General features: G+C 45.3%; 1 long non-coding RNA gene across 1 annotated transcript; it reads right to left on the bottom strand.

The window, feature by feature from the left end:
- Positions 1-477: 477 nt before the first annotated feature.
- Positions 478-14,569, bottom strand: LOC139670090 (uncharacterized). The gene is made up of 3 exons (XR_011697392.1): positions 14,139-14,569; positions 13,699-13,806; positions 478-930 (listed from the first exon to the last, which is right to left on the bottom strand). It is a non-coding gene; the product is annotated as an uncharacterized lncRNA (long non-coding RNA).
- Positions 14,570-14,922: the final 353 nt, after the last annotated feature.

The raw sequence follows: 14,922 nt of genomic DNA, 5'->3' as shown, positions 1-14,922 counted from the left end.
GGGCGCTGCTTCCCGCTGCTGCAAACGGGGAACGCTACACGGTGTCTGCTCTCACTTTGTCCTGCCCCAGCGGCGCTCCTCGCCCCCCACACGCGCCAGGCCCGAGGAGCAGGACGCGCTCCCGGCCCACGGGCACTTGGGGTGTCTCCGCCGCACGCCCGGGCCCTCCGCTTGTCCTGGCTCCGAAATGAAGAGAGCTGCGCTGCCCTACTTTGAATTGTATTATGGAAGAATATTCAGCAACAGATAGGTATTAATTACCTCCTTGCGGGGCGTCCCTCACGGGACGTGAAGCTTCAGTGAAACACTAAATAGCAGCTCTGACTGCTCGCTGTCACTGCGTCACCTCACAACCTCTCAGTTTGCTGCCACAGCCCAGCTTCAAAGCAAAGAATCACTGCACACAGCTGCCTCAGCCTCGGGTCTTACCTCCAGTGAAACCACCGTAAAACTGGTGTTTAACAACAGTTTAGGACCTTCCTTCCTCCCTCCTTCCTTCTTCACACCAGTCCCACTTTTTTTAGCATTTCCTGTTCTTTATTCAGTTAACAGTCTCATTTTTAGCCTCTCCCCCTCACACCATACACTTCCATGCCGTTTCCAGTGCCACCTCTGAACAGCCAAGGATGCTGGGCTGCTGCTTGTGACTGCAGGCTCAGTGCAGGACGTGTGCAGGCTTAGGCTGTGGCTGAGGGCAGTTCCTTCAGAACTGGCTGGACTAATCCCACAGCCTGCATCCAAGGAAGCAGTGAAATGCCTGAGTTGGAGAGGGAGGTGGATGGGACCACCCCCTTAAGGAGCAGCCTGAAGATAGGCTGGATCAGGCGAAGGAGTCACCATATTGCAGATACCCTGCTCTGTCTCTGAGGCATCAGGGATGGAAAGACGGTGGCATCCATCAGCATCACTGCATTGCTGCTGAGCTAACACCTGCTGACAAAAAGCAGTCTGATTTCAGAGTCTCCAACAAGCACATATGTACTTTTGAGGCTTCCAGGGTTTCCTTTCGCTGTTTCCCTTCAAGATGAACGTGTCAACAGAGAATAAGGTGAAGGCATAAGCTCTGTGTTGTGCTGTAGGCCACGGCCTGACAGCCTGGCCAGGGAAAACTGGCCGAGGATGGGAACAGCTCGTTTACAGAAGAAACAAATAAAGAGACAGCAGTGTGGCTCGTCAAGAATGTACAAGCTTTAATTTCATTGCCCTTTTTCATTTTGCAGGATCAAGGGATACCCACTGAAATTGGAAGGAAGCAAATTTAAAATGGTGCAAGGAAATATTTGTACCATGTGTAATTAACACATGGCATTTGTTACCATGAGGTTTCATTGAGACCAGGAGATTAGCAGGATTCAGAAAATGATTAGACATTTGTATGGATACCAAGAACATTCATGGTCACATTAGACAGGATATAAATAAATTTTAGAAGGGATATAAACTGTCAGGCTTCAAGGCACAACATAGCCACTAACTGATGGTGAGGGATTAGGGAGAAACTTCCCTTGTGGGCAGGTTATTCTATAATTGTCCACTACAGGGTTTCTTGTACCTTTATTTGAAGTTTCAGGGAATAGCAATTGTTGAAGAGAGAAGACTGGATTAGGAGGGCTACTGGGCTGATCTGGTATGGCAACTGCTGTGCTCTTCAGGGAGCTGTGAGGGTCACTTGAGAAATGGAGTGGCAAAGAAGATAAGATACAAGAGGTAGCATCAGTCCTCCTATATCATTCTTCAGACACAGACTTTGCTTTCCTTTGCTGTAAATTTCACACACAAAGCATAGATTTCCTAGGCCTTTCCCACCAAGGTTTTTGCCAAAACCTTCACCACTTTAAAGTGGTTTATTAGTTAACTTTCTGAGCACAGTTTTGCATCTGTTTCCCCCAAACCCTTTTGACTTTTTATTGTTTGCAGAAGACAATATTATACTGTTTGCAGAATTATGTTATACTGAACCCCTGACTGTGTTTCAAGGCACAATGACTGCAAGACTTAATCTTGAGCAAGGCAGTATCTGATCTCTTGTGTATTGTGTCTGCCGGCACTGGATTGAACCAGCCCCAGCTACAGTAGGGTGATTGCTGAGAGGAAAGGGCAAGCCAACTCACAGCATTTTGTCAACATGCAGTATCACTATAAAATACCAACAGTTCTGCCTGAGAAATCTTGGTGTGACAAACCCTCAGACAGTTTCCTTTCGGCCAGTAACAGAACTCTGCCCAGTCATTCCGTGGTCCAAACTTTTTGTCCTCTGGCTGTGTAAGGGGAGTTTATGTTGCATTTCTGCCTTGCTCTGTGCTGACATTCCTCCCTGAATTCCTGTAATGTCCAGCTGTGGCTTATCTTACGGCTGCATCTTAGCTTGTTCTTGACACTAGGTCAAATAGCTTTGTATTATCCCCACTCTCTATCCCACTAAAAAATTTGTGGACTTTAATGAAGACTCTTAATCTCTCTTTTTGTCAGAAGAGCTATGGTACCAATTTTGCCTACCCTTTTTTGAATTAATTTGGCTCCCTCTATCGTCCCCATTATTTCTGTGTTTTCTCTTATATTGTTCTTTTTATGCAAGGATACTGAGGGCTGCCCACAATCACTTTGGGTTGCTTCACTTTGCTAGATTCTTCTGCTGTTCTTAAATCACTTCTTTAGATTTATTACTCAACCATAAAAATCTCTGCTCTCCCACTGCTGTTCAGCAGTAGGCAAAGACTTGGTGAGTACAATATGGCATTTCCTCCTCTTTGATCCATGTGCTCTTTCCCTTCCAAGCCACCTTTGGTTATGAGTTTCCTGTTCATAACTAACAAAACCAAAGACTGCTCTGACCAGTGTCCTTTCCCAGTATGCTATATTCTTCTTTTGGATCATATTTTTTTTCCTGGGCTGTTGATAATACCTCCCCTACCACTGATTTGTTAGCTCAAATACCAATCCTGAATGTTCACTGCTCTCTGCACTTATCCTCCTTCCCTACCTTCTGTCCCTTTTCTCTTCGTTGCTTCCCAAACTGGCTGAGGATCGAGTCCTTATACCATGTAGAGCCACACTGAGAAAAAAATTCTGAGGCAGATGGATGAAATCAAAGCCTCTCTTTTTTGTTGTTCCAGGTAATCTCTGGATTTCTGTACTTTTTTTCTCTCAGGAAATAAATTAAAAAAAAGGTGAATTCAAAACGCCAAATGCAAATAAAAAGGTTGTAGAGATGCAGGGACTTCAGGGACTGCATGTTTCCATTCCTGTGTGACAAATCATTTCACCTAAAAACAAAAGGAAGTGAGGAATGCTTTCCGCTTTCTCCAGCACTACCTGCCACCTGTGCCTGATTTAAAGATTCTTTGTAATATTAGTTAATGACAGGTAGATCTCTCGTAGCCCACTCTGAAAGAGAATGGATTATTAACAGATACAGGTCAGTTCCTCACCAGCTGAATTGATATTATCATTAATAAGGATCTCTCTAAAAAATTCTTAACTTTCTTGTATTTCCGTAACCTGGCTTTAAGCTAAAGCCTGACTATGTTTCTAGAAAGTATGTACAGGAGGATTTGCAATCCTCCCTTGTAAGGACTCAAAAGCACTTGCAGAAGTGCTTTTGAACAAACCTCAGATTCTGGTCTCTCTGACAGCACATTCTCAGAAGGACAGGACTTTGGAAGGTTCAAGCTTTCCTATTTCAGGGAAAATGATTTAGGAATAGATTAAACCCAACATTTCTACAAAACAGAACCTTTGCATTTCTCTGTGTGAATTGCTTCATCACCCTTTTCTAGCATGTCTGAATTTTATTGACCCCTTTTTTGTGTTGACCTCCCTCAATAATCCAGCGCCAGCAAATCTCACTGCCTTTGCTTCTTTTTGCTCTCTGAGTTATGAAGTAGAAGACAGGTGTGATTTAGCCTCCTACTTTCACCCCAGGACACTTCTACCTTCTAGGCCTCTTCATATTTTGATCCATCTTCAAGTTCCTTGTTCCCTCTTCAACGCTTCCTGAGCAAAGGGATTTTTTTCGTTTACGTTTCACAGCTGAAAAGCTTTCCTGAACAGAGAAAAGATTGGAGTGGAGTACTTAGCACTGGGGGTTGGCTTTAATCCCTTGATCTGCTTTTCTTACTCAGACAACAAATCAAGGAAACTGAGGCACATACAGTGAAAATGAGGGCACAGATTTTTCTGGGTAGTGGTGGCACTGGGGTCATGGAGGCAGCCAGAGGGATCACAGAGGAGGTGTGGAAGCAGGTGAGAAACTTTGCTTCCTGTAAGTAAACCAGGGGACTTGAGAGAGGAAAGCCATGTTGTGTTTCTGTAATTCCTTATTTTGAGCCACTAGGTATGACTTTACAAGTAGGGGAAGCAGTGGCACACAAGGGGCTGAAATAAGATACGCAGAAGCCAATAGGAATGGTTGAAGGAGAACAAAATATACTTGAAATAGAGGACACTCTGTATTCAAGAGACTGTGTACGATGAGAGAGACACAAGGGAAGCAGGGGATGAGAGAAATGGGTAAATACTGTAAGAGGGGGAAGTAAAGTAAACACATCTCCTTTCTAATTAGCAGGGAGTAAGGAAAAGTCTGTAGTCACAAACCCTTCCAGAATGGAAAGAGCAAGATGCTGTGAAGAAAAGAGAAAGAGCAGGGAGCAGCTGAAAGAGATGGTAAAGTCATGGAGGGAGAAGCTGAATAGAGAAAAATTAAGAAATGCACAGTGAAGGCAAGGTCAAACAGGAGGCTCTGCTGCTGAATGGGATGCTGCAGGGTTGCATAAAAAGGTGAGATGAGTGAATTAGAAAGTATGAGATCTAAGCAGCCTAATAAGGTGAAAATTTAAGTTATCAAGAGGAAAGATGAGGGAATCGATAAAAAGGAGAGCCAGTTGTTAAAGCAGAGAATGAATGGAAGGTTCAGACAACAGCTGCTAAGTGAGGGCACGAGAGAGAACAGGGTCTTCCTGGGCAGTGCTAGAAAGCATCAGAGACAGGAATTGGAAACAGAAGCAGAACAAGGGAAAACTGGCATTCCCACTTTTTTTTGCTACTGTGATGCAGTGAACCAGCTTGCACAGCTCTGTTGCTGAAGTCGGATATACGGTATCAGTACAGCTACATTTAAACCTCAGCTAACACAAACAGGGCTTCAGATTCAGCTGGGACAAACACTTCTCTTTAGCTTTGAGGTACCAGAAGGTTTTCCATGATTCCTGCAGCCTGCATCATGATTAGTGTGGGTTTGAGGCTCATCTGCTGAAGAGCCGGTCGCTTGGTCAGAATGAATTCTCCAACTCTTCATGAGCAGACCCAGTTGCAATGCCTTAGAAAGTGCTATTGCAAAAGTGCTGGCCAGACTTTGTTTAGTGTTCTGGATGTACACGTTTAATTTGTTCAGTGTACAAGGTAATGTGAAAGCAGTCACTCCCAAGAACCTGACCTAGCATCTGAAAAAATGATCCATGCTCTTTGTAGCATCCCAGATATTTACTTCACAACACTATTTCCAGCTGAGCTGGAAAGTAGAAGTAATTTCACATTACTGAAGTGTAGCTGCACTTTCCATGAAGCATAACAGCAGTTACACACATCACCACTGATTGAGGCAGAAAATCAGCAACATCGTGTGTTTTTAGCTTGCATTCGCTCTCTTAGTTAGAAAGCATCTACCTACTGGGAATTTGGCTAGCACTGATGTGGCAAAGCATCCTCCCTCACTGCTCCTCTCCCGTGTACTACATATCAAACCAACAGATCTAAGCCTTAGGTCTCAACAGATTTTCTGCTCCTAATCCATTGGGGCTGAAAACCACAGGTTGTAACTTGATGTTTTGTCCCCTAGAGAGCAATCAACAGGCAAACAATAATTTGTGGCAATGGATTTAAAGCCAGGGAATCTGGATCTTTCCAAGTTCTTCCCCAAAGAGTATCACTGAGTGGCGCCTGCAGTGTACGGATCTGTTTGTGACCAGCCACGCTCAGCTGCTGCTGAGCACTGGCCTCTGCACCTGGCAGAGAGACCAGTCAGACATTGACTGGCTTGAATGGCCACAAAACAAGATGGGAAGCTAGTGATCTGCCCTAGAAACCTTGGTGGGAAGCAGAGTGGAGGGACACACAAACCCCAATGCCTTTATGTCTCTCCAAATCTGTTGTATCTACTTCTGCTGCCCACAGCTACTCCACAGGCAGCAGTGCTATGGCATAAACAAGGAGATATTTTAATTATTTCCAGACCAGGGCTAGCAGTGATGCTGATATGTGTTCCATGTGCTCTGGTACTGGTTCTTGTAGACTGCTCCCAAACACCCAGTGAGAGGCTCATTGGGATTCACCACCGTAGCCTGAGCTTATCTGGCTCAGGTGCAGCCTGCTGTGAAGGCAAGGCACTGCCAGGCAAAGAGAACAGCCCCAGACAAAACGCACAGGATGCTCCACAGCAGGGCTGTGCTCCATGCATAGAGGAGCTCCTCATCAGTCACTCCAAAAGAGAAAAAACTATGTTCCTTGAGGGGAATTAAAAGACCATTTTGCTTACACACCATAATGATTCAGTTTTCTGTTCTGCACCTTATTAAGTGAGGATTAGTGGTATGAGAGCAGTGCAGCTGAAATTTTCTTTGTTTTAACCAGCCTTCTGTAGTCTCGACCTACAGACATGATATGAAGGAAGGCTTGATTTCTTGTCTAAAGCTGCTGATCTCAAATACTCTGAGAAGTGCTGAGTACTTATTGCATGGAACAAGACAGTTCCTGTTCAGCACTGGTGCCAAAGCTGTGCTCCCCACAGAGGTTTCTGGGCCAGATTCTGCGTTGATGTAAACCACCAAGCCCCTACAAATTAAAAAATTATATAGCTGCATGCATACCAACTCCCACAGCTGTGGCAGGGGCTGGAAAGGCAAAACCCATGATGGTTCGAGTTAATGTAGACCTTCCCAACACTTCATTTGACACCCACCTGTTAGTTGCTTTTCCTGCTATGCTACTCCTGCGGTGAGTGCAACTCCCCAGTGCTAACTTGTTGTGACCTCACCAGCATGCATTTCCAACCTCATCGATACCTCCACTTAATTGCTGCTACATTTGGCTAGGGAGAGATTCAAATCCCACTCCTTCCATAGCAGTCAGCAGAAATTAAAAGTAATTTATTTCTAAATCTTGCTAAGAAAGGGACATTGGGTTACACTGAGGCACAGCTCTAGAAATAAGGCAGAGGCTCATGGAGGGCTGAGCAGCCATCCAAACATTAGCAGGACTCAGTTGTGGTTCCAGCTCTTTCAGTGAATTGCTCTGTTCCTTTGAGTAAATCAATTCATATATATTTTCCTCATCTATAAAATGAGAACAGTCATATTTAGACACCTCAGGGAAGTTGTGAGGCTTAATTAGTTAATGCTAGTGCCTTGTCAGTTCTCATTACCATGGAATTTCCATGTTTATTGCTTTGAAATTGTAAAATGCTACTTACATGTTAAACGTTATTATTATAGATGAGGTGAAGTGACTTAATCCAGTTTCTCTGTAAATACCAAAGGCAAGGAGTTGACATTCCTGGTATTGTCTTTGGTACGAGGTTTGCCCTACTTGTAGAAAAGTTCCCCTGACATGTAACAAAACTAATTTATTTCCAGATTCCTAACGTAGCTGCTCTTGAAACAGTTAAGCTGCACTTCTACTGGTTTACTTAATTTAATATGTATATTAAACTCATCCAGAACAAACACAATCTAAACTGCTTTAGAAACAATGTTGGTTCCATGCAAGGAAAACAGCTAGGATCACTTCCTCTGGCATAAATAATCCAGGCATATCTCAATCAGGAAAAGGTCCATGAAAGACTTTCAAAACCTGTCATGTCACTCAGAGGAAAGTGATTGCGGGCAGCTCAAAATGGGGGATGGCTGGCAGATTCTTGGAGTGAAGGGAATTTAGGTGCCCAGCATCAAAGGAAAAGAGCTAGTGACTAATCTAGTTAGTCATCTCCAGACCTTTCCCAGAACACTCCTGCTTGTAACTCAGGAGTTTTTGAGAATACTCAGCTTTTTCTGACACCAGTTAAAGGAAAGCCTGACTGTCCACAGGAGCACAGTCTTGAGCTTGGGATTTATTAGAGCAGACCTGAGATGCTGGCAGCAGGACCAGGGGGCTGCCTTCATCCCTCCTCACCCCAGTCCCTCCAGCAGCTGTGCCCACTGAGGCAGGGCTGGCAAGAGGTAGCAGCATGCTCTTCCTACTGCATTTCCACAGGGGCTGGGAAATGGCTTTACACTTTGCATTTTGCAGATATCAGCTTCATTATTCCAAGGCACCAGAAGCACATCCCTGTACCTCAGCCTGGTACCAGCCCAGAAACAGGCCTCCCCAGGGTTTGGTGCAGCCTGGGCACTGTTCTGTGAACGGGGGAAGCACGGCTGTTTCCATTACATGAGCTGCAGTGCACACCATGCACTGAGCAGTATGAGCAGAAACATTGGGTGCTACTGTCTCCTGAGGCCACCTGGTTCTGCCTTCCTCTAGCACACTGCTCTGTACGCTATCTGACACTAAATCCAGGAAGCTTGGAACACTTGGATGGTTTTGCGTGTGCTTGTGCAAGGCACTGTCTCCATTCACCATGAAAACAAATGTAAAGCTGTCCAAAGGATTGGTCGATGGACATGATTTGCATGGCAGTGGTCTTCTTAATCCTGAAATAACTGTCTGCTGGAAAGTAGCCCTGCCTGGCAGGTAGAGCCCTTGTGTCCTCCATGGCAACTTCCATAGGTGTGGACTGAGGCCATGAGATGTATTTAAGACAGGCCACACAACAAGAGTGGTTGGTCACCTCTTGGGAACTAGTCCTGTTTAAACCAGCAGTGTAGAAGTAGAAAGAAAAGACCTGCTTGTGCTCTTAGTGATACAGTCATTCACTGACTCTTTCCGCTGGTTCTCTTTTACCACCTCTCAGCAAACACTTAAGGCTCAGCTCCAGGGGTTTCCATGCTAATAGAATGTCAATACAAGCTGCTAGCACTCCTTAAAGGTAGGCAGGAGGGATGCCCTGGGCTCCTGAATAGAGATCTGATAAATGGATCACAATCTTAGCCAGAAGAACTTTTAGGCTTCTGTTCCCAGCTCCCCAAACAGCTCTGCCAATGTCCCTCCGCTTTCCCCTGAGTTCAAGATGAGGATCTTGCTGCAAACCACCTGCCTCTGGGTGGAATGGTTGCTTCTATGGAAGCACCTGAGTTGTTTAAAACCTATGACTTGATGAAAACACAAGTAGGTATGTAATGGAGAAAGGCCTGCATTGGCAGTGAGGAGGGCCAGCTGATGTTTTCTTTCTTCTGCACTTAATAGCTTTTGAGTTGAGATTCCCACAACCAGCCTTCCTGGTTCACCCTCGTGTCTAAGCCTCATTTGCCTGCTGGGAAGCGAGGGATGTATGCCAGCAGCTCTGTCTGTCTGCTCCAGTCCCCAAGATGCTGTCTGCCCTGCTACATCATGGCATCAAAAACCCCAACTACTTAAAGTTAATCACCTAGATCAACAGTATCATTTGCAAATGTACTTGGCACCCAACCATCCTGCCAGTTATCTGAGTGGCCATCTCCCCCTTGCCTGTTCCCAGGGGCCACTCCCAGCAATCTGCAGACAAAACGGGGTAACTTTGCTGGCAGCTGTGGGGATGACCCCACTTTATGCTCTAGGTGAGGGCAGAATCTGCCCCCAAGCCCAAAAGCGTGACAGGAAGGCTTTGATTTATAGATCTAGACAAAGCCCCACAGGGAACTGCTGTATGGAAATAAAACCCATTATGCTTTACAATTAGAGAGGGAAAAGGCTGGGGGTTAAAATATGAAGTGGTCAAGCTATTAACCTTCTCATTTAGAATGAATGGTCACTAAATTATGGGGCACATCTCCTTCCTCCTCCTTCAAAAGATGGGCCTTACGAGGAGTGGCTGAGGTTGTTAAGCCTGGAGAAAAAGAAACTCACTGGGGACCTAATCACTCTCAAAAACTACCTGAAAGGAAGTTGTAGCAAAGTGAGTGTTGGTCTCTTTCCAGGTAACAACTGATAGGACAAGAGGAAACTGCCTCAAGTTGCGTTGCAAGAGGTTTAGATTGGATATTAGGAAAAATTTCTTCACCCAAAGGGTTATCAAGCACTGGAACAGGCTGCCCAGGGAGGTGATTGTGTCACCAACATTAGACATATTGAAAAGATACGTAGATGTGGCACTAGGGACATGATTTAGTGGTGGGCTTGGCAGTGTTGTGTAATGGTTGGACTCGGTCTTAAAGATCTATTCCAACCTAAATGATAGTGGTCTGAACAAACAATAAAGCACAATTAGTCCTGCTCTGAAAATATGATCAAATACCAGCAGTGAGTCACAGCTGAACCTGAGGGGGTTAAGGAACTTAAATCAGAGAGCCTGCACATCAGCCAAATAGCAAATCCTCCCACAACCTCCTGTCACCATGAACACCCAGCTAGGCTGTTCCCACCAGTGACATGAAGCATTCCACCTTACTGGGACTCTGTAGTGGAGGGAAGTACCATTTGTGCAAGCTCTTGTAAGGTGGACAGACTCCATACAGGATGTGAGACCTCCATAGGAGACCCATGAGAGCACAGGAAGCACATCCAGAGTTAGTAAAATTCCCTCTGGGTCACTGCTGAACTAAGTACTGAGGGGGGCAGGCATAGGTATGTGTTTGAGGAGGGAAAGGGATGGAGCTTACAGAGATCTTATCTTTGAAGATGTAAAATTGTATATAGGTTTTAGCCAGTCCTGGTGGTTAAACACCCCCTGGTAGTGTTTGGGCAAATGTGCTCTCAGTACTTTGTAAACTGAGCAGTTGCATTTTACTGGTCTTAAAGCAACTCCAGACGGTTTCAGCTGGAAGAAAAATTAATCTTCCCTCTCCCTGGTGAAATGTGCCCTGCTGTGGACAGTCTACACTAGAGGCAGCTGCACTGCTGGGAGAAGAAAAAATGGCTTGTTAGTAAGTACTGTGGAGATGCTTCTGGGTGGAATGTGTTTTATACTTCTAATCAGTGGTCAGAGAGGACAGGGAAAAGTCTCCTGAGACAAGATGGGTCCTGGAAGCTCCCTGAGGGAACACACAGCTCAGAAGTCCCGAGATGAGTAGATGTGTCAAATCACTTTGTCCTGGCCCATCTGGCTTCCAACAGCTCTTTCCCAAACATAGTGCTTGGCACATGAGAAAACTTCACCAGCACCAGAGGGATGTGGTAGAGGAGTGCTCTCCCACCCACCTCACATGGGAGATTTATGGCACAAAACACACATACCACAGGACTAGGGCTGTCCTGCTGCTTCTCTGGGCAAGACCCTATGAAAAGCAGAGAAACAAATGCCACCCTTCTTTTTGCAGGGTATCATCTGTCAAGAAGCACTGCCTAGCTGCCAGCCACACTTCATGTTTAAGTACCTGGCTCTTTGATCTGGAGCTTGTGAAGAAGCAGGAGCTGGGCAGGCATTTTTTGAATGCACATATTGAGCCATACCCACTCAGGCACCTTCTGCCAAACATTCGTGTGTATTCAGAGTGAAGTGGAATAGGGAGCGTGTCTCCAAGCCAGCACATGTAGAGCAGCAGAGAAGAGGCAGCAGTGTAGGCTCCAGCACAAGCTGGACTAGCCCACTCAAGTATGAATTTGGTTTATCACCAACAAGTATTCTCACTCCAGAGAGAATTCAAGCTGGCAGCTACTGTGGGTGTGCCTGACCTTGCCAGAGTCACTCCCATCTACCTCTGTCCTGGTCACCAGTCTTAGGTGGCCCAAGAGCACAACAAATAACATACTGCAGGCAACACTGCTTCGCTGCCTTTGTTGGAGCTGGGAACAAAGCCAATGGAGGATAAAGCACTGCTCATTGCAAACACCTGAGGAGCTGACTTTTTGTGGCACCTGTTCCACAAGCTTTTTAGTTTGGATCATGTTATACAAGCTTTTGGGTATTCTCTCAATTTAGCTTCTAAGCAGGCACTGCATGCTGCAGGAGTGAGCCCTCTTCCCAGCTCACCTCCTCTCCAGGTCCATCAGCTGGTCCGATGGCATCCAATATCCAGCTATGGCTTATGCTCTATTGCCAGCTCTGTGGTCACAAGTGCCAGGTGGCTCAGCAGCTCTAGGCTGAGGCCTAAATGATTACTGGTTCTGGTTCTGTCCTCTCCAAAAGGCCACCATTTCCTGGGGCATCTCTTTGCTTTGAGAGGCAAAACTTCACTACTTTTGCTTTTCTTTTCCTCCCCTCTCTTTCCAATGTAAATTAGAGTCTCTAAACACCCATCATAACTCTACCTTTGCCTTTCCAAGGCATGTGTTTTCTCAACAGATTTTTCTTTCCCAGAAGAGATGGCTACCATTTGTCTGAAGTAGCATCATAGGAGTTGAGTTGAAAGCAAAACCAAGCAAATATTCATTTAGCAAAACATTCCTATACCGTTAAAACAGCGATATTAACATAAACGAAACTTACAACCAAAAATTCCCCTGCAGTCTTTCCAACCCCAACTTTGAAGGCCATGCAGAGGAAGATTAACAAACAGAAAGAAAACTTGAAATAAAAGAGAAACCAGGCAAACTAATTCCTTTGATCCAGCTGAGAAAAAAAATACAAGAGGGAAATACCTAGTATAAATAGTAACTCTTTTTTTTCCACTGCTGTTAGTAGCAGTGATCACTAAACCTTAAAATTTCATGTCTGCAAAATGAAGATGTTAATATATAGTTGTAGCTATATGCAATTTTATTAACAGGTCTCTGTTAAATGCCCTTAATGCTATAGGTGGAAGACCACAGGGGGAGGCAACAAGTTCTGTAATGAACTGACAATATGTCACTGTTCACTACAAGATCTGCCTACCTGTGAGTTACAGACTCCATATCACTAATAGCCATGCTTTGGCTTTAGTGCCTGTGTGGTCAGGGTAGGCAAGAAACTCCTATAGCACTATTAATGTGAGGATGCCTATACGTGAATGAGCACATATCTATGTATGTACACACAAAACCTGTGTAGACTAATCCTTTTTAAGCCTTTCTTCTTAGGGAACTACATGGAAAACTCAAAGCTGTTGAGCAAAGAGCCTTCTAGCATTTCAGTCCAACTGTTTGGCCTTTCACCTGAAGTGGCATGAGAGAGGGTAGGGCTTGGGAAGGAATGGTTTACCTGCTGGTCATAGCCCAGAAGACCACTAGGTATCCCACACTGATGGCTGTCAGCCTGTTCCATCTGTTCTTGATATCTCCATACTGGTGATCAATGCCTGCTGAGAAATTGTGGCCAGGAGGTGGCTTGTGGTCACTACTCACTTGCTGGTTTAGTGGCTCATCACTGTACTATCATTTGTGCAATCTGCCCTGGGTTTTCTAACTGCTGCCCTGATTGCAAAGGATGAACAAGAGGCAGAGTGGTGCATTTTTGGTGTGCCTAGTGCAATTCCCAATCCCAAAAGAGATATCTTTCATGCCAGGCTCCATCACTGTCCTTCTCTGCCCCAAATTTCCCCCCATCTGTGGGGGACACACAGAATGGCAGAACTTTTCTGCAGCCACAAGATTCAGCCAGAGACAAGAAGTATTTTAAGCACTGCCATCCTTTTCCTGCTGCAGCTGCTGTGCCCCATGCTGTTTCTTTGTAACAGAGAGAGAAGGACAGAGGCACATTTTCTTTTCATCACTTACCGACACTCAGAGTTCTTCACCATCTCCCGTTTGCAGGCAGAGCAGTTGCTCCTGCTCCTCTCTTGTACTTTCCCAAAGAGATGCCTTCTATGGTTTAGCACCAATTTCCTAAAAATAATAATGAACTTTACTGAACAAGGAGCCACATACTTACTTCTATTCTAAAACTTATTCCACCTGCCCATTTGCGGAAAACCCAGCCTTTACTTCAAGGCTACAAACAGTACTTAAATGCCTTTACTTAAAGGCTACAAACAGTCTGAGACAGTGATTGATGAGTCTCACATGTATATGTTGTACCCATCACCCTAGGCTTTAGACTAGGGCCTGATGTACAATTACAGCTGAAAAGCAAATACCTGATCTCAGGAAAAACCTTGACCTAGAAGTAGAGAAATAATTGTATGATAGCACAGGGAATAGTTTTGGTGTTCACTTACCTCTTATGCCATAACTTTAGCAAAGAACACATCTAATTTTTTTAATTAAGGTGGCAGCTGGCTTTGCTTAGGTCTTTGAAGTTATGGCTATTTATCAGCAAATCAGTCAAACCAAACTCTGCCACTGCAGTCATACCCATTGTGCCAGAGTCTCCCTCTATTCCCTCACATATGTACTCTGGGAGACACTACCTGCAAAATACTAAGAGCACAAGAGAGCTAAAATTCCAATGCTGTGCTTTGTGGTGCCTTAACAAATATTTGCCCCTCCCAAAGCTCCCCTCCAAATCTGCAGCTGATAACACCTCCCTGGGAGACTGGACTCTGCAGAGGAGCACTGTCAGCACATCCAACCTCCTTGTGCTGACATCCCTCGCAGCAGCAACACCACTCACTGTTACCACCCAAAGGCACCCTGCTCCAGGACCCTGCTGCCGGGACAGCCAGCCACAGGGAGGAATCTGCCTCTCACCTATTTATTCTGGAGCCACGTGGGGGTTAAGGCGGCCCTTCCCAGTTGCAGGGTGACCCAGATGGGGCTAATGAGTGCTTGCCTTGCTTAGCTAATTAGGGACGCTAAGAGCAGCAGGCTACATTTCTGGGCTGAGGCACTTGCAGAGGGAATACAGATTGTGTAGGTTTTAGTTCCAGCTTCTTTTTCCTTTTTTTTTTTTTTTTTGGTGGGAGGTTGTGGGTCAAACAAAAACCTCTGGCAGGATAGCACAGCACAGATGGGAAGAAGCAAAGAGATGAAGCTCCATTGCACCCTTCTTGCCCACCCTCT

The sequence above is a fragment of the Pithys albifrons genome, chromosome 3, assembly GCF_047495875.1.
Source record: "Pithys albifrons albifrons isolate INPA30051 chromosome 3, PitAlb_v1, whole genome shotgun sequence".
Lineage (NCBI taxonomy): Eukaryota > Metazoa > Chordata > Aves > Passeriformes > Thamnophilidae > Pithys > Pithys albifrons.
Note: the sequence above shows the minus strand (reverse complement) of the source record. Positions and strands in the feature narration are given on the sequence as shown.